The sequence below is a fragment of the Charadrius vociferus genome, unplaced genomic scaffold (genome assembly GCF_000708025.1).
Source record: "Charadrius vociferus isolate BGI_N301 unplaced genomic scaffold, ASM70802v2 scaffold103, whole genome shotgun sequence".
NCBI classification, from domain to species: Eukaryota; Metazoa; Chordata; class Aves; order Charadriiformes; family Charadriidae; genus Charadrius; species Charadrius vociferus.
In genome coordinates, this window is record NW_009648061.1 from 3,362,792 (window position 1) to 3,383,017 (window position 20,226).

The following is a 20,226-nucleotide window of genomic DNA, read 5'->3' on the forward strand; positions in this document are numbered from 1 at the left end:
GTCAAAGCGAAGGGGGGGGGGGGGAGGAATCTGAACACTGTTTAAAGAATAAAAGAAAAGACAGCTATGTAGGGATAGACAGCAAAGCATATGGTGCCAGGAGCTTGATGCTTGGAACAATCCCACTCTCTGTCTTCATTATTAATCTGGAAAGAACGCAAACATATGCTAACTTGAATTTTATGTTTTGCATAGATGGAGTCTTATAAATTGAAGAATCTTGTATTTACTGGTCAGGACAGAGGATGACATGATTAGGCACAATTATTTTTTTATTTAAAAAAAAAGGCAAAATAGTATGTGACCTAGAAATTACAAACTAATATAGTTAGGGGGAAATGAGTCAAATTAATTTATTTAAAGACAGAGACATTCATGTAGGAAATAGTGGTACTAGAAGAGACCCTTGGGGTTCTTTCCCCAGGCTGCAGGATGGGAGCACAGAGAACTGCTTTCCAGAGCCATCCGGTGCTCACGGCTGAGGGGAGAAGGAATTGCCCTCTCCTGTAAAGGCATGTTGCTGTTTTGCAGAAGGGGGGAAGCAGGTCAAACTGGGATTTAAGGAAGAGTACTGGACTCTGTGACAGTTTTGAGTGAACGTAGGCTTTCTGCTTTCTGTGATTTGTAATTTTAGTAATCAGTTCCTCTGTACTAAAAAAAGAAATCAAAGTTCAAGGGCTGTGTTAAAACTTCATGGCGGGAAAAAAAACCCAGCATATGGCTTAATCTGTCACTGCTGTAAGGGTGTTCTGGAAAGTTAGGAGCATAGTGAAAGTATTCTGGAATCTAAAGCAGAACAGAGGCTACAGGCATTCATTGAATTTGGCCATTTTGCAATGGGAAAATGGCATCTGAACATGTTCAATAACATGAACAGCAGTTAGCAGCAAAACAGAAGGATAAGTCACGCAGCAGTTCATCAGCACGAAGCTAGCTAGCAGTGTAACTGGAGTTGTTTTACAGCAGCTCGGAATGCCAAGTGTGTTTCTTGCACTGATACTCTTTCAGGCATCAAGTAGTTGCCTGCCAACGCTGTGGTGAATGAATCTGAGGGACAGGCAGAAACCAGAATTTTCCCTTATGTCTGCTGTCTGGGAAGTGCTGTGTTTCAGCAACCTTTGTGCCTAATAGTACACCTTTCTTCCTTATTACATCCAACTTCTGTGTGGAATAGTAGTTTGGGTTTTATCTTTCCAAAAATAAACAAAAAGAAAAATAAATCAGTTGTGCACTTGCAACCCAGGTCAGCTGTATCCTGGGCTGCATCAAAAGCAGTGTGGCCAGCAGGTCGAGGGGAGTGTTTCTGTCCCTCTACTCTGCTCTTGTGAGACCACACCTGGAGTACTGCGTCCGGCTCTGGGGCTACCAGCATAAAAAAGATATGGACCTGCTCAAGCGGGTCCAGAGGAGGGCCACAAAGATGATCAGAGGGCTGGAGCACCTCTCCAATGAAGACAGGCTGAGAGAGTTGGGGTTGTTCAGCCTGGAGAAGAGAAGGCTCCAGGGAGACCTTATAGCAGCCTTCCAGTGTCTGAAGGTGGCCTACAAGAATGCTGGAGAGGGACTTTTTACAAGGGCATGTAGTGATAGGACGAGGGGTAACGGCTACAAACTGGAAGAGGGTAGATTTAGATTAGATATTAGGAAGAAATTTTTCACTGTGATGGTGGTGAGGCACTGGAACAACTTGCCCAGAGAAGCTGTGGAGGCCCCATCCCTGGAATTGTTCAAGGCCAGGCTGGATGGGGCTTTGAACAGCCTGGTCTAGTGGAAGATGTCTGTGCCTGTGGCAGGGTGGTTGGAACGAGCTGGTCTTTAAGGTCCCTTCCAACTCAAACCATTCTATGATTCTGTGACCCAATAGAATAATTGCAGAGCTTAAATGTCATCTACTTTCCTCACCTGTGTTTTCATCTATTTCTTTTAAAACTTTTCGTTCAAACAGTAAGTAGATATAAAAAATACATAATAATTAGATAATGACATCTCTGCTGCATTTGGGGTTATACTTGACATTTGCTTGATGTTTGCTTAGTATATCTTGCTGGTTTTATTCCCTATAGCATCTTAAAACTTGGCTTCTATAATATATATTGAACAAGCACTTCTTAGCATTTAGCAACTAATGTTAGCTTAATATTTAATAAGTATGAATTCATTAAATTATAAATTAATAATTAATAATAAATACAAATCCAGAATATGAAGATATAATGAGATTGTTGGTACCAAATTGTTTTTCTTTTTTAAATGAATCCTACAGGAAAGTTCAACAGCTATTGCATGCTGTATTCCTGTTACAGTTTCTTCACATGATTTTTTTTTTAAAAGAAACAGTCATTGCACAGTAAACTGGACAGCTTTTTACATAGCGTATGTAAAATAGCATTTCTATGAGTTACTTCCTACAGGGATTGCTCTAGAATGATAGTCATGCACTTAAATTATTTTAATTCACAATGTATACAACTACAGATTTGGGAGTGTGTATCTAGGAAAACACCTTCGAATTCCAGATTTAATAATAAATTTCTGATGTGATTTCATTTCCACTGCATATGACCTTTGTATTGCTTGAAATCATGGAGCTGCTGTTTGAGGAACTGTTGCTTGGCATCTTAAAACATCTTGCTGTGATTGTATCTAGGTCGGGCTAATACGTGAACAAGTTGGAAAATGTACTTAAAAAATCTAGCACCATAGTAATTAAGTGAAAGAAATTTATCAGCTGGTGTAACAATAGGAAAACAATTATTGAAAAGGTCAGCTTCACGTGCATTTATTAAAGAGGGTAATCGTATTTATTTTAAAATATAATCTAGATAATCTTGGGATTTCTCTTAGTTGATTTTTACAGTTTTTGAGGTTAGTTTTAAAAAATGCCTTTTCTCCAGTCAGATTGAGAAACTTACCTGATATGTGCTAGTTTTCAGTTTCATATTTTGACTTTTTCTATAAGCTCTTCAGTTGTCTCTCAAATTGCAATGATTCCTCAAGCCAAAACTGCTCAGTCACTATGAAAATGTTAAAATATCAGTAAGATTTTTGCCTTTTAGGATGGAAAGCCCCAGACATCCCAAAGAATATCAGGGACCCGGTGTTCTCTCTAGTATTGTTATGGGTGAATTTTTGTGTCTTGATATTTTCCCTGGAGTAACCAAGAGCCTCCTCTCCACATTTGCAGTGGTTGGACAACAGATCACACCAGCCTGATTCAAGAGGAGAGAAATAATGAGAGTTCAAGCAATGACCCAAGTTAGAATTGCTTCTCAGATTGTTGTGATTTACTTAGGGTAAAAATAAAAATGTATTAACATACAATATGGATAGGAAGTCTTGAAACTCGAGTAGAGCTTGGATTTAGTTGTTTACATGTGTGTAGTTTATTTCCACAGACTTCACTAAAGTAGTCTAAGTACAGAAGATCAGGTGCGACCGTATCAAACAGGTCAAAATAATTTAAATCAGAGAGGCTTATGTACTTAAGAAAAGTGTGCCAGCTCCATACTGAGGGTTCCAGATATGCAAGTTAACTCAGCTGCAGTACACGAGATTTTATGTTTCTAGATGGCACTTAATGATCTTGATCTCTTTTCTCTCGCTCTGCATTGAGGTTGGTGAACATCAACTTGATAGAGGTAGCATCAGTGCCAGAAATCCACAAAAATGGCCCAGTAATTTTTCGGGCATTTCAACTGGTTGCCCGGTTGTAATCACACAAGTTTAATGACTCGTTTAATAGTGAAGAGGATTTGGGTCTTTTTTTGTATACGAGGTGTGGAAAGGGCATTCAGCTGGGATCAATGTGTAATCTCAGTGCATTTTGGAAGCGTATATTTGAGTTTCACAAAGTATGTGGTTACGATTTCAATTAAAAGTGGTTACTAGAGGGTTAAAAAAGTAGCTAAAATACTGTGATTGTTAATAGTCATTCATGATGGCCAGGAGACATTTATTTAAGTCTGCCTTTTTCTAAATCACATTCATAGAATCGTAGAATGGTTTAGGTTGGAAAGGTCCTTGAAGATCATCGAGTTCCACCCCCCCTGCCATGGGCAGGGACGCCTCCCACTAGACCAGGTTGCCCAAGGCCACATCCAGCCTGGCCTTGAACACCTCCAGGGATGGGGCCTCAACAACCTCTCTGGGCAACCTGTTCCAGTGCCTTACCACCCTTAAAGTGAAAAACTTGTCCTGTCACTATGTGACCTAGTAAAAAGTCCTTCCCCAGCTCTCCTGTAGGCCCCTTTTAGGTACTGGAAGGCCACAAAAAGATCTCCCCAGAGCCTTCTCTTCTCCAGGCTGAACAGCCCCAACTCTTTCAGCCTCTCCTCATAGGAGAGATGCTCCAGCCCTCGAATCATCCTTGTTGCTCTCCCCTGGACACGCTCCAGCAGGTCCATGTCTTTCTTATGTTGAGGACTCTGGAGCTGGATGCAGTACTGCAGGTGGGGTCTCACGAGAGTGGAGTAGAGGGGCAGAATCACCTCCCTTGACCTGCTGGCCACAGTTCTTTTGATGCAGCCCAGGATCCAGTTGGCCTTCTGGGCTGCGATTGCACATTGCTGGCTCATGCTGAGCTTCTGGTCAATCAGCACACCCGGGTCCTTCTCCTCAGGGCTGCTCTCCAGCCATTCCCCACTGAGCCTGTATTTGTGCTTCGGATTGCCCTATCCCAGATGTAGGACCTTGCACTTGGCCTTGTTGAACTGCATGAGGTTGGCTTGGGCCCACCTCTCCAGCCTGTCCAGGTCCCTCTGGATGGCATCCCTCCCCTCCAGCGTGTCTACCTCGCCAAACAACTTGGTATCATTGGCAAACTTGCTGAGGGTGCACTCGACCCCACTGTCCATTTCTGTGACAAAAATGTTGAATAGTTCACTGGTTAATGTACACCAGTGATCTCATTTTACCACATGCAGTCCTGAGTTAGAATAAGCTCAATTAAAGTTTTTAAGAGGTGTCTCAAGCTCTTTTTTTAAATAGTTTCAAATGGTCTTAGGTACTGATTTTGGGCCAGGAGACTCTTGAGTAACAAGAGACATTTTGACTATTGAACTGTTTAGAGACCATGCAAGTCATACAGAATCCCTAAAGGGAAAGCACCGAGAGACTAAACTCCTTAGCTGGCTTATTACTTTAGAGTTTCTTGCTATTCTTTTCTTTTTTTCCATTTGTCCCTTTCCCCTTGTTTTTTCACAGTAGTACTTTTTTTTCTGAAAGTTTCATAATCTTTAGCCTTTGCAAATAATTTGTTTGTAAAGATTTGACAATTGCTGCTTTGGTAGCAAATCAGCAAGTATCCATTAATCACTGTCTGGAGTTCATTATTGTTCTCTCTACATCTTTACACAACAAAGATTAGAAAATGGTGATTAGTTCAGCAAAAGCATACTTAATGTGGTTGTCACTTTAACTTTTAGTATTGCTTTTCCTCCTACCAGCTTGGGCTTACATCTCTTCAGATTTTATCGTTTACAGGCATGTGCCAGATGCATGTTAAGATACAGCCATTCCCCTTCGAAGAATGATGCTGGGAATGCAACAGGTGAGGGTAGCTTTGCCTTTTGAGTCAGCTTCTGATTCAGAGCCCAGAGTGATGGTAGGGGAGTGCCAGCAGAGAGAGAGAAAATCCAAAGCCCTGACTGTAGTTAACAGTCTCCCATTATTTGTTCCTTCTGTGAGATTATTAGCTAACTCCAAAGTCTATTCTAGCGTTACACTGAAATAACGATGTGCTCTTTCTGAGCATTTGGGAACTGTGTTAGGTAACTGTTGAGTCCCAGTTCAAATGTGACTTAATTCTTAAACCATTCCATTTTATCCATCTCAGTAAATTGATGTTTATAGTATTTTCAGCTCTTGGAATGAAATGAGAAATGCGCAAAAATTCCTAAAGCTCCCCATTCGTAGTCATACTGACTTTGCACATGGCAAAACAATTTAAATACTACATTGCTGTTGTCCTTTACCTCTATGCAAATGGTTCTTCCATTACTGAGTCATCTCATGGATGTGATGCAATCAGTGCTTTAGATGCCTTCTGAATTCCCCTTTGCTACACCACACTTGGAACAGATTTTACTATTTTATCTGCCTGTAGGTAGAATCACATCATTTCACTATGCCTATCTTGAGCTGATGATCTAAGCCCACTCTTGAATTCTCCTTTATTCTCCAACTTCACTAGCTTGTGTGCTTTTTAGTTAAACAGATTTCAAAGACCTCAGAAGCACCTCTTGAAAATTGCCTTTTCTCATCTTTTTAGCTCCTTTTTACCTTTCCTCAGGCTCCTTTTGGATAGGTGATTTGCACTACCGTAGTGTTTTCCTTGTGGTGTCCCAAGGGAACATTCCTAATGCGTTAAGCTACCCTTTTTATTAAGACAGTCTTTTGTAGTTCCCTTCTCTGAAGTTGAGTGAGACTATGGAGGATATTCTGGCCTTTATTTTTCACATAGGGATGTTGAACCAAAGTACTTTCTGGTCATTTATAGAATGGGTCTTCAGTTGCAAGAGTTCAAACAAGAGCAGGAGTTCGAACAAGAGCTTGCATGCTATCAGAATCAACAGTTGCACCTTTTGTTACAGACTCCTTGAGCAGGAGTTTTACTATTTCTTCGCTGTCATTAATAATAGAGGACTCATCCTACACCATGTGCTATTCTGCAGCCACCACCTTCTACCCTTCCTCCCCCCAGCCCCCACTTATCAGTAAGAAGTTCACTCACGACCTTCTAGATTTGAAGTGCTAACAGGTTGATTCCCTTAAGGTTCAAAGGAGCTCCATCCTTCCAGCACATTCTTCTTGTTTCCAGCATCTAATGTCTCATACAGAAGAGTCTCTACCCCATGATGAATATGAAACCTCACTTTTTAGCCAAATATCTTTACACTTCTTTCTGTTTACAGTCCTCTGTGGTATACAAGTACATTACTACATGGAAGACCTTGTCTTCAGCTTCCTTTACAGGGTCCTAGATTTTCTATTTAAAACTTTTCTCTTGCCTTTTCCCTGTACTGCTGCTACCCATGGAGAGCTGAAGTGCAGGCTTCTCAAACCCATTGCTTCTTACCTGGTGATCCTTTGTGCCCTCCATACGACCTTTGCATTCAGCAAGTGACTGCACGGTGCTAACTGGTCTTGCAAACTCACCTAACTCCTAGTTCCTAGGGGCTAATCCCACTGTAACAACCCACGTCTTCCCTTCATCGTGGGTCCCTGGTTCCAGAACAGAAGGGTGCGTGGCCATCTTTGGACAAAAAGGCCTCAGCGCTGCAGTCCTTTCCCCATCAGTGGTCTGATGCCATACCCTCCTGCCACATGATGTCATGGGTGTTAGTTTGGCTTGATTTTGTTTTACGATATTCCTGAAAGTCTCCTCTTCCAGTCTGATCATCCTCTTTCTCAGAGGACTTGGTTTCTCTGTACGGAGACCAGACTGCTCACCAGGGTCTCTGAAAGTGTTACCCATGGACTGTGTTTCTCTGAGTTCCTTCAGTCCAGCCCCCTCAAAAAAGCTCCCAAAGATGCTGTCTGCATCATGGTGCATCCAGGCTGCTTTCCTAGGGGACAGGTGTTTGTACCTGAGATATGCAACAGACACCTTCTTGCTGGAGCTCTACCTTTATTCTATCCGGATGTGTAATAGTGGTTCTTTATTATGGTTTCTGTATCACAGCGATTCACCTGACTGGCAAATTTCCAGGTGTTGCTGAATTCCCCGTGGATCCAAACTTCCATTTATCTTCTCAGCTCACTTCCATTTGTGTTTCCAACAGCTCCGCTCGCTCCATGCTAGGACTTGCCTGGATCCAGCAAGGGCTTCTTGCCCTGCTTCTAGTTTAGGATTTTCAACTGCATCTTCCTTCCCTTCCTTCCTGCCACCGCCAGTGCTTTCCTGAGTGAGTTTCTGTCCTTGATCTTACTCACAAAATTCAGAGATAAGACTGAATCTTTGTTGATGCAAAAGGACAAAAGAAAAACGTGTAATATTTTATGTTGCGCAAAGTAATATATTCATATAACGTAATTTAAATTGCAGGAAAAAAACTAGATTCTGTTTTTTGAAAATAGGAAAAGCATTAAACAATATGCCATGTTCAAAATAGAATTTCTGACAGTTTTGATTTCAATTTAAACAAGCAATTTACTGGGGAGAATGGTACTCTTGTCTTTAAGTGTCAATTATAAAATACACAAAATATAAAAACCCAAATAGATCACAACTTCCGTAGTTTAATGAAATCAGACCAAAACCAGCTACATCCCCGGATCAGGAATCAGTCACACTTAAGGAAGAGTCAGGTCACAACTTGAGGTTGCCTTGCCACCCTTATCCATAATATGCGTGTTGATCTACAGTCGCCCCACTTTTGAGGGTGTTCTTGGAGCTGGAAAGGCTTGGTAGGGTCCACCTTCTTTGGGGCATCTCTGAATTTGCTCCTTAGGCATTTCCCATGATCTCCCCTGAACTCTGAGACAAGGATTTTTAAAGAAGTTGTTATCAAGAGCACTGGGTTGTTGACTGGACCATGCCAACATGCATCCATCCTGTATTAGTTCTTTGTGTGGTCAGTTTATTGCTCCCAAAAACTGTGACCTTGGCCTCACTGGACTGAATAGCTTTAAGCACTTAGGACCACTGGAGCAAAAGTCCATCATCCTCCACACAAATAAGCAAAGTGCAGGTGCACTATTACCCTGTTATGCCAAGAAACTCGAAGCATCCTAAGCTGTGAATAGCTATTGTGGTCCTTCAGGTATTTCACAGAAACTCTTCCTGAGCTTTCACCACCATGTTTTGTCTTCTGTGACTGTGGCTACATATCTGTGTTTGGTTGCAGTATAATAGTACATTATTCTGTTTTCTTTTGCTCAAAATAGATGAATTGTGTTTTCAGAAAGATTTTGTGTCAGATTTAGTTTTGTGTAAGGAAGGATATGTAGCTGCTGAACACTGAATGATTCAGCAGTGTTCCAACAGAACAGACTTTGACATATAGATGTGTAAATGACATGAGTTTTTCCAATATACAAAAATTAAAACATTGATTCATTTACTTATCCCTGTTTTATCTTGCTATATTTATTCATTTGTAGCCTGAATGTTTTCCTAAAGGTCTGTTTCAGACTTTAATTATAAATTTCCAGCAATCATAAATCTTCTATGACCATTGTTTCATTATGATTGTCTTGATGTTTGATAGTAGTACAGAAAACTGAACACAGATCTATAATCTTGGTGTTTCTTAGCCTCTGAATCCTCTCTCTGGTGATTTTAATATTTTAGTAGTAAGTTGGGGGTTTTATGTATTTATATGAAATCTGTTAGGATTTAGTTTTGCATTTATACTGTGCCTCATGAAATCTGACGCAAATTAATTCATATATTTTCAGTTTAAGCGTTGTCATCTATTCCAAGAGCTTGTTGAAAGGCTTTAAATTAGGCATGATTATTAAAGCTTGTGGTTTAGGTTGTGGAAAAATACTTTGTTTGAAAAGAATATCTATATCTGATCACTCTAAATGAGTTGTCCTTATTAACAAAATGGAAGAGGGAGTAAGGAAGCATAGCAATGAAAGCCATGCACAATTCTTGTTTGGAAGCCTTCCTTGCAGTACCTTGGGAGAATGACAAGACACAGAAATACAAAAGAACTAGAAGAGTCAATAAGTAAAATACTTGTATTTATATACAAATTGATAATGTGCTTGAAAAAGAACGTGAAGAAGAAACAATGAAGAATGATTGTGGATGGCAAATCACATATTTTAGAGGTATGGTATTTGAGCTACAGTAGTTTGCAAGACTTTTTCTGTGGTCAAATGCAAAAAACTATTACTTGAAAGCTAAACAGGATAACATGCAAGAAAATACTCTTCAGAATTAGTCAGAAGATGGACAAGCAGCCTCTGTGCATTAAATTTAACACAGGAAAGAAAAAGCTAATTAAAAATTTCTGTATGGATTGCTGTTTGCAAGAATTTTGCTATTCCTTTGGGTATCCAGAGTGTAATTATTTTCCAGTTCATCTGAGAAACATTTGCTGAAAGAATGTAAATAATTGTGTTTATCTAAATCAAATTTTTACTCTTCATTGAAGAAGCAAATTGCAAAATCTGAAAATAATGGAGAAGCAGATCACATAAACCTTTGTTGCTGTTAAAAAGAAATTTATGGAGTTTCTCGTTAACTTAAAATGAATATTAAAATATATAACTGGAATTACTTTTATAGTTTGACTTCTCATAATCCAGTTTATGACTTTTTTTTTCAATGAAAAGACCAAAGCAGGAAAAGTAAAGCCAAAGTTCAATGTATTAGAAGTGAGCTACTAGGGAACAGAGATGAGCAATACACTAGAAGGGAATAACATTCCAGAAGCACCTCATGCTTGCACAGCTCAATACTGAGAGTGTAGCTCCTCTAAAAATCCAATACTTTTCTTCTCTCTTTTAATACATTGTTCCAGAAACTACCATAAGGTTTAGTCTTGTGCTTGTGTTCTTTTAGCTAGCTCTTTTTTCATCATGTTGTTAATCCGAATTATATCTGCTGTCAGGAAAGAATCTCCTTCTTATTGAGACAACAAGGTTTGCCAAAACTTATTTGCTAAATGTGATCTGCGTCTGCATAATTCCTTGAGGAGACAGAAGGACTTGGAATGCTGAGGTGCCTCAATCTGACTTCAAAATTGTTTCCTCTCTCCTATAATATTTACAAATTCTATGTGAAGAAGCACAAGATAGGATTAGTAAGAAGTTCTGATTCACAGTATTTAGAATAAAAAAGTTGATCACTGTCCAACCATTAACCTTGAATTTTAGTTCAAATTTTGCATTTAAAAATTTTGTGAAATTTTAGTTTTGAGATGCCAAACTACATTTGATCTTTTTTGCCTTGATATGCGCTGAGCCATATATGAAACCAGTGTTCTCAAGTATGGAAATCAATTCCCTTAGAGCCCATTTTCCAGTGGATACAAAGTATTTCTCAAATTATCAATGAAATTCCAAACCAGAGATGTCTTCTCTGATTTTGATTTTTCTTAAAATATTTTCCACAACTCTAATAATTAGACAATTTTTAGAAGTAGGAAGAATGTGAATGCAACATTTAAACATCATTAATCACAAAGTTAATCTGTCTAGTGAATAGATGTGAGACTGATTCATATGTCAAAGTGGTTTGTCATTTGTGGAGGAGATAGAACATAATAAGAAATGAGAATTTTTATTTGTAAAATTTTAAAATTCATAATGTATTTTTGTGAAAGCTATCTTGAAATTCTGACATAATAGCAAGTCCAAATGTTTGCTAAAATATTTTCTATTTTTTAAAAACAACCAGGTTTTAGGGATTGTCCACAATGTAATGCACTAAACCTGCTAGATTCAGTGAGTCTAGTATGGGGGTTTACATCATATCATCTGTAACATAGGATAAACATTTCCCAGCCTACCCATAGCATCCATCTCAGTCTTTTGGTTTACTCTTTTACTTGTGACAAAGAGTGAGAGGGAAATCCTGGTCTGCAAGGCTTCCAGGTTTCCCATTCTGTCATATGCTCAGATTTACAAAGAAAATTTCCAGGTTTCCTTTGCTGCTTAAGAGGTGATCTGCCATTTGGTAATGTAGTGGTGTGAAACAACACTAAGCACTTTAAGTGCTAGCTGTTGACTTAGTTGCTCCCTTAGCCCACACTGCCTCTGATCTGATTCCTCTGGTCATTAATGGCATAAATGTATATGCCAGTTCTCAATCCACAGCCAGCTCCTTTACTGGGAAAATATCGTTTCTGATCAGTTAAGATGATACAAGTTTCTGGAATCTGACATCTTGAAGTCAAGTTAGGTGAAGCTTAGAAATGGCAAGAGCTTACGCTTACATAGAACGTGATAAAGCAGTTCAGTGAGAGTGCATTCTCTATAGGATTGCTCCTGCGGACTTTGCCAATAGTCAATTCAACCTGTGAATCACAGTGTGTGTTACACTAGAAGAACATTTATTTTTTCCTGAATTTCCCTGGCAGTACAACAATTTCCATCAAAACATCTGAAGAGCAAGTGAAAAGTTTTCTCTTCCCTTCCTTCTCCTTTTTGAGGCAGGGGGAAATGAACTTATCATAGCATCTGTCTCAAAATGTGGTATCAGTGGCAAAACTTGGGAAACAAATACTGAATTAGGAGTAACAAATTGCCAGAACTAGATAGTACTCATCCAAGAGTAGTAAGAGCAGTCAGAAGCAAACTAGCCAAACTGTAGGCTATAGCGTCATGATCTTTTCATCTTTTAGCCCCTAGAAACTCTCTAATGTGATGCCTGTTTTCTCAAAGGGCTTCGAAGTAGGTCTGAGCAGCTCAGATCTGTATCACGTTTCTGTCAAACTAATAGAAAAGGCAATGAAAGAAGTTGTGATGCTACGCCAAAACAAGATTAAATTCGTTTGGGGTAAATATGAAATGATGTATATGGAAAGAAATCCTGACTTCACATATACAGTGATGTGTTTTAAGGTGATACGAGGCAAGAACAAGGCTCTTGTGGGGATAACAGGTTCTTCTGTTAAAATGGCTGTTTGGTGGTCAATAACAATAAAAAGAAGGAGGTGCTTGGAAGGAGTGGCTGAGACGAAGCGTTAGCCCAATGCAGAATGACTTCTTTGACTTTGTATCATATAACTCAGCGTGGCATTTTTTGACGACTTTGATTTAGCTTAGCAAGTTCCGTAGCATTTCAGATGGTAAGTCCTGAAGTGCCTCCTGAATTCTCCAGTATCATCTCCTGCCTGCTGCAGGTTTGTTTCTCTTCATCAGACCTTCCAATGTCATGCTGCAAAATTCCAAAGAATACACAGAGATCTCAGTTTTATTGAAATAATAAGGATCTTCAGGCCAAAACTCTTGATGACAACCACTTAATCACTCTGAACACTACCATTTGTAAGTAAAAAAGGTAATGGATTAATTTATATATTTCACATTCTTACACCACTTCTGACACTTTTTAAAAGTGGATTTATGCTGTGTATGAGGATATGATTCTGCTACTGCAGTTTTCAAAACTATGGGCCTTAATTTGTGGTGCAAGTAAAAGGTTTTAGTCTATACGCAAGATTTCACAAAGTCTTCTTAAAATCTAATCTACCAGTAAGCCATATCTTCTTACTAGGGAGTCTTTTGACTCCTGAAGTTGGGCCTTTTCTATTAAATTAAATTACTGAGATTTATCGCATCCTGTCCTTTCTTCCTTGGAAGTGTTAGTCCTTACATCTGTCATCTGAGCTTTTGCTTTTTGAGTCCTAAATGATGTTAACAAGCGTGGCCCAGATAGCCTTTCAGATCACATCTATGGTTCTCCACAGTCAACTGCTATTTTCCATACTGCCCCAACAGTGCCAGTCTAACTTAACACATTTGATTTATAAACAAGTAGAATGAGCCAGCTACATGATCCACAGCAGTGTTTGACACTCTAAAATGTAGGATAAGACTGACGATTTTAGAAAAAAACATAATTGTCTAGATAAAATGTACATTTGTACCATGAAAACGCTACCAAAAAAAAAAAACGTACTAGAAAATCTAAATACTCATTCATGCTGTTTGTGTTAGAGATAAATTTTAATGTCTTCACACTCCAGAGCAGCAAAAAAATCCATTAGCACACAGATTCTCACAGTCATTGACTGTGTGGGAAGATACAGATGGGTTTTTTTTTCTTCATTGCAACAATATCACTAACAGCAGGAGCCGAAACATACTATGTCATGTCAACCTGAAACAAATTAGGATTTAAGAATCTAATAAAGTTGGGATTGCTCAGTAGTGCAGTTTGCTAACAGAATGTCATTGCACGCAAATGGCATGTGCTCAGAGTTGGGTAGCTCTGGCAGTTAAAAGACACGCATTTCCCCATTGAGCCAAAGTGCCCCACTGCTGCTTTTAGTTTGATACGATGATCCCAGATTTCCCTTGGCACTGGGTAGTGAAAGAGCTGTATGGCTCAACTATTGAACTGAACTTAAGTTCCATTAAGAAAAATAGCTGGTAACCTGTCAAAAACTTAAAATCTGCCTAGATCAATGGTTACCATACTGTGGTACAGAGCATTGCACAGATTCAAATAAAAAAACATGGATATAATCTGTGCTATATCTGATGAAAAGTTTTCTAAAAAATCTTACTAGTTTTTTTCTTAAGAACTAAGGTATTAATTGTATCAATTTTATGTGTTATTTCTACTACAGTGAGAAAGAAACCAAAAATTTAATGGGCAGACTTCTCATTTTATTGCCAAGAAACGTAAATGTTTGCAGTTTTGCTTCATATATAGCCAGGGCTAAGAAACACTTAAAATTTAAATAGCTCCCTATGCAAATGTCTTAAATCTGATTTGAATTCATGGTCACAGCCATGTTCATAAAGTTTGAAGAAAAAATTTGGATGTAGAGGTGTTAATGGCATATACTGTCCCTCTTGGGTTTTTAGTGAAAAAAGAAGACTCATATAAGCATGTTTGGTATCAATGACAGGCAGTTGATATAATACCAAATTCTCTTTAATAAATATTGCAAATGCAGAGCCATGTTATCCTTCCAAACATTGGCTGTCCTCAGCTGAGTTGTTCAGTGAAGCAGGACACAGCTCTCTTGTTCCCCAGTGCAGTGCCTGTTAAAACGCTTTATACAGCCGTGGCTCCTCCGTGCAAGGGTACTATCAATTTGGCTTCCTTCCTGTTGCAAAGATATCGTTTAAACTGCTGCGTTTAGAAACGTAAAGATTTTTAGATGTATTAGATGCTAATTTTTCATTCACTTCAGATAAAACTGTTCTTGAATATGAAAAGTATTTGTACATCAGTGTCATATATAAAATAAAATAAATGTTTTTACAGCTTTTTTTCCCATAAAATAGAAAAGGCATGTTGAATATATGGTAGAAAAACTTTAGATTTTCAGGGTCGACTTGACTGGTGCAGAAAGACATCTTTTGGTTTTTTTCTTTTGCATAACCTCCAGTGTACAGGTTTGTGCTTTCTTAAAGCTAATTGATGGTAAAACTGGTGATGCTGGGGCTTTTTTCCCCCTATTTTTGTGCCTGACTAGACAGTTGGACCTCATTATCTTCTAGTATACTGATATTTCCACAAAACTCAGCTCTATTAATTGTCAGTTTCAATGAGCGTGGAAAGATTTTAGAAAGAAAAGAATAAAGCACGTGCAACTTGTATGGTGTTCTATATCTGTACCTAAGATCGATTGCTATTTGAAGGAGAAGAAACCTCATCTCTGCTATTTTCACGTCCTTCACTGAAATAAAAACAGTAGCGGAACTTCTATATGGAACGTGATTATTTTGTTTAAAGACTAAAAGCTGGAGTAGAAGCTTATAGGGAAATGCAGAAATCCTAGTGATTAACTGAAGAAAACTTCATGCAGCACACATTTCCCAGGCTGACTGCACATTGCAGTGCTCCTTGGGGACATTTTATGGCACCGCTTTCTTGCGTCTTAGGAGCTGCTGGTACTGCCTTGGCATCCTCTGCCTGTGTGGTTCAGAAAGCTGTCCCAGCACTGCAGTGTTCTGCAGCTAACTGCTGCTTCTCTCACTGGATCTTACGGAGTTAAAAGTTGGGAACTCCCTGCTCAGCAGAAATGTATTGTTATCTTTTCCATGTTCTTTCATCTACCAATGGTAGGACAATATCCTTAGAGCAGATAGTTACATAGGGTTTTTATTTTCTATTTGGGGAAGGGAGAATAGCTCAGGCTTTTTTGTCTGCTTACCTTGTCTGTGCCTTCCTTTGAAATGGGAATTTGGGTATCAGCAGATACTGGAAGGCCAGCTTGCTCTGAATATAGCTTAAACCAGGTCTTTACAGAAAGCAAGTAATTATTTAATTTTTCTGTATGGTCTTTGGACTAGTCCTTAGCTTCTAGCACTGCCAAATGAATCTCACATCTTGCAGAGAACCGTAAGGTTTTTTAAGCTGTGTCACTCTCATTGTCACTCAGTTGAGTGCTGGATGGTCTTACTCTCTTCTGACCTCCCGTCTGAGTTTCAGCAATAGCGAGCGTTAAAACGTCATTATGCAGTATGGTTCAAAACAGATCACATGAAAATATTCATATTATTATTTCTTAGTACTCTGCCTCTATTACAGCTCTAGGAAGTGTTTGAATTCTCAGGGATATTTAATTTCTGGGATTTCATTACAAACATTAAAACCACCTCAAGATTTTTACATGACTCTAGAAAACCTCTCAAGATTTTAGAATAGAGGGAGAGATGTGACATTCAGCAATTTTGGTGTTACATAGTGGTGGGTGCCATGCCTTTTTTTTTTTTTTTTTTTAAGAGCGAATTCATTGCTCTTTAAAATTTCGTGAGCTGTTCTCTCTACAAAGTGGGATTTGCTAAAACTGTTCTGATCAACTAGGTCTAGTGGGAGGTGTCCTTGCCCATGGCAGGGGGGTTGGAACTGGGAGATCTTTAAGGTCCCTTCCAATCTAAACCATTCTATAATTTCAGCAGCTACTTCAGGCAGTGCACCTCTAAGGGCTGGACACCCTGATCTGGTCGCAGCCTGGGTGGGCAGATGCAGGTTTCCTTCCAGAGGAACATTCAGCTTCTCGGGCAGACTCCTGGCTGACTTCTCTTCTCTGGGGTTCACATGGCATGAAGTAGTCATGGAGGGTAGTTTATTTGAGTGTTGCTTCCTCCTGAGCTCAGACAGGGCTTCGGACTGTTCAGGTTATGCTGAATCACCACAGTAAACTAAGCTATAGTTCTTGGATTTAACATTTTGATGTGTGGGGAACTGCCTGTTAGTCCAGTCATACCTGGAGATCATGGGCTTTTGCCTACCCACCAAAGAAATACACGGTGGGTATTTTTAAAATGTGCAGGGCTTATAACTTTGCCTCACAGCCTGCCTTTTCAAGCAGCTTTTCCTTAAACCCCCTACTCTGAAATGTGTAGAATGCAAGAAGAGGGTAGGCCTGCAGTATGTCAGTAAACTCTTAAATTTAGGGAAACATTGTTTGGCTCTTGAGTTTTACAATTAATCGAAATAGAAAATAGGAGAAAGCTTCATGTGGTAATAAATGCATTCTTAATGATTACTTACCAGAACTGTGAATAAAAGAAGATGAAAAATGGCTTGATTAGTTCAGTTACCTATTTCCTGGTTTAGTGTTACCTCTTGATTGATACCCCGACGCTTCTACCAAACTTGTGTCCTCCTTCCAGGATCACGTAATTACTCAAGAAATAGGCACACAGTGTATTTGATATCCAACTCTCAGAAGTCTTCTCCAGGGTAAGGGAAAAGTACATACCGTGTTCCTGGTTCTCCCTTATTTACATTGTACTTTCCTCATGAAGCACACCCCTGAGAGTCTGATACTGTGCCTTGTACAGCTGTAGGTACCATTTATGAAAAAAAGTACATAGGACAAAATGCAATGTCAAACTCTTAACACGTAAATTGCAATTAATAAAATGTGTGGCAATGAATTTCAATTTTAAAAGAAACTTTGAGAATTTAATTTTGTTATAACTTAGAATAGAATAAAACATGCCATGTAAGTATGTGGCTTCAATATAAAAATTAAAATGTCTGAAAAGTAGTGCTGAGCAATTACGTTGATAACTAAAATTTTGACAATTCAAAACGTTATCCCTTTTTGACCCAGAAATAAATCACTGCCAAAGATAACGACATTCTCCAGAAATGTAAGCTTCTTACCTGGTTATAGTGGATGGTGAAAGTGATTTTAATGGAAAACAGTGGGAGTAGTATTTAGACGTTTACCAGCCGGTAAACAATTGAGACAGCTGAGTAGATAATGATAAAGGCTGATAGATATTCGTGAGTCTGGTGAGTGGTATCAGATGAATACTCGGCTATACTGTTTGCACATCCCAGACCTGTTCAAGATTTGATGTAAAATTGCTGTTGAGAGCATGTAAAGTAAAACTCAACTTTTCAGGCAGATGACACCTCGGTATCAATGAGTCATTCCATTATCACGTTAAAAACCAAGAGCAAGTCTAACTTGCTAAAACAATCGTGAAACCTCCATAAATGTTCAGCTGTGAGAGCCGTTCACATATTTTATCGACAGCTTCATAAGAAAACAGGTAAAGAGCTGACTTAAAGTGTCATTTTATGAAGCGCTGTCCTCAGTATTTGTGATTGACCATTCTTGCAGCTGCGTATACTGGGATTATTTTTAATATGCTGAGGAATTTTTATAAGCCTGTCTTTCTCTCTTTATATATGCATTGTGTATATATTGTCCAGTCAGCATCAGTTCTCCGTACTAGATATAAGGAACCTATTCCAAGGAAATGCAGTTTTTAGGGCAAGAGGAAAAATACCTGACAACATAGATGAAAAACAGACCCTCTTTAGGCATGTGAAACAAATTGCGTTTTACTAAGCTTCTCTCATTTTCTTCTTGCACAGTGCTTGCTTAACAAATTGGAGTCAATAATCTGCCTCCTGATGGTTCTTTTTGTCTTAGATCTTCACCTGCTTTAAACCCATCCAAGTCTCAGTGACTACTCTGCACCTCTGTGGCAGCACTGGTAATAATATTTTGCCCTGGAGTTAGTGATTTTACAGCAAGCTCTCAAAAATCTTTCGAAAGAGCCTTTCAGAGGGGCCTTTTTTTATAGGTGGCAAACCAGATGTATAGAGAGATGAAATGACATGGAAAAGATAACAATACATTTATGCTTCCCATTTCCTTGTCTCTTGCTGTGCTTACTCTGCATGATCTCTGCCTGACCTACAGGGTTTTTTTCTTCGTTTAATTCATTGAGTTTGTGGCTGTGAGTATATTGCTTTGCTTTTATCTCATATCTTCGAGCCATAACTCTTTATCTCCTGACTCAAAGCTGCAGGACTGAAGGCTGAAGCTGAATTTCTTTCTTCTCTTCTCAGTGCTCTGGTGCTCTGGAAAGAAAAATTGGCAGAGCTAAGTAGCTGTCAAGGAGAAAGAACAAGACAAACATAGCAGACCAGGATTTTCAAAATTGTCTAGTAATTTTAGATGCACTAATTTTGGGTGCACAGTTTGACAAAAGGAGACTCATTTATAGCCAGGCCTCTGTAGTTTGGCAGCCAAAATCATTAGCATCTTTTGATAATATCGTCTACCTTAGTATTTTTTTAGATAACCTAATTTTAAACAGATAGCTAAAATGAAATTGTATTAGAAAAGATAGTTAAAGTCTCTTGGAAATGATGACTCATTTAATTGCCTGTGTATCCTGGTCTTAAATATAATAAGAAAAGTTAACCGTCTCAAAAAGGTTATTACTTGGCTTCTGACAAGCTAGCTTTTAATTTCTGACGTGTTAAACTCCAGTTCAAGGGGTGGCTTTTAACAAAAGGCTTAGCTGCTGTTGGCTTTGCGTTGCAAACTGATGGGACCTGCAAAGCTGTCGCTGTACGCAGACCTGGCTGGTGCTGGTCCAGAACAGGCAACAAGATACCTGTCCCAGGAGCATCCTCCTAAGCAACCCCTGACTGAAAGGCCGGGCAGGTTTTGCAGGTGCAGAACTAGTCGGCCATGGCCTCGATGCCTCTCTCCCCACTTCTGCCGAAAGGGGGCTGCCCCAAAATCCAATCGCATTGCTGCCCAGGGGCGGGCAGAATGAGCAGCAGAGCAGCTTCCTGGGGCATCTTCTTCAGTTTTCCTTGTGCTTGTGAAACCTCTTGAACTGGCAGTAGTTATACAGTCTGGAGACAGTAGTTGATGGCATCGTTCATATGCCTGAATAAAAATAAAAGTTATTTCATAACTTCATTTATGATGTGTTTCCTTATCTTAAATTCTAATCAAGCAGAGTTTGCCTAGTTGTATGTATTCCTAAGAAAGCAATAAGTTGACATAGGTATTGCCGATTTGTTTCTCTCTGAGAACTGATTTATTAGTTTCCATTGCTCTGAATTTGTGTTGAATTTTTAAGACGTCTCCTTACACGTTACATCTCAGCAGCAGGAGGCAGTGACTGATTAGTATGCAGAGATCGTTTTGGTCCTGGTCTTGCTTAATAGCACTAACCTCAAAATAAAAAGTTAATTAGAGCGAGTAAAGTTATTAAAAGTGCCTGTGTGATTTAAAAGTTGAAGTCTACATTTTTAGGAGAGTCTTAGGCATTTTGGAAATCTGATTAAATTAAAATCCTTTATGAGGTTACATGAAA

The 20,226-nt window shown here is 39.0% G+C and overlaps 1 protein-coding gene across 1 annotated transcript in view; it reads left to right on the forward strand.

Annotated features, from left to right (window-relative positions):
• CTNND2 (catenin (cadherin-associated protein), delta 2) overlaps positions 1-20,226 on the forward strand; it is a 327,283-nt gene that overhangs the window by 110,272 nt on the left and 196,785 nt on the right. The gene's annotated exons all lie outside the window — the stretch shown is intronic.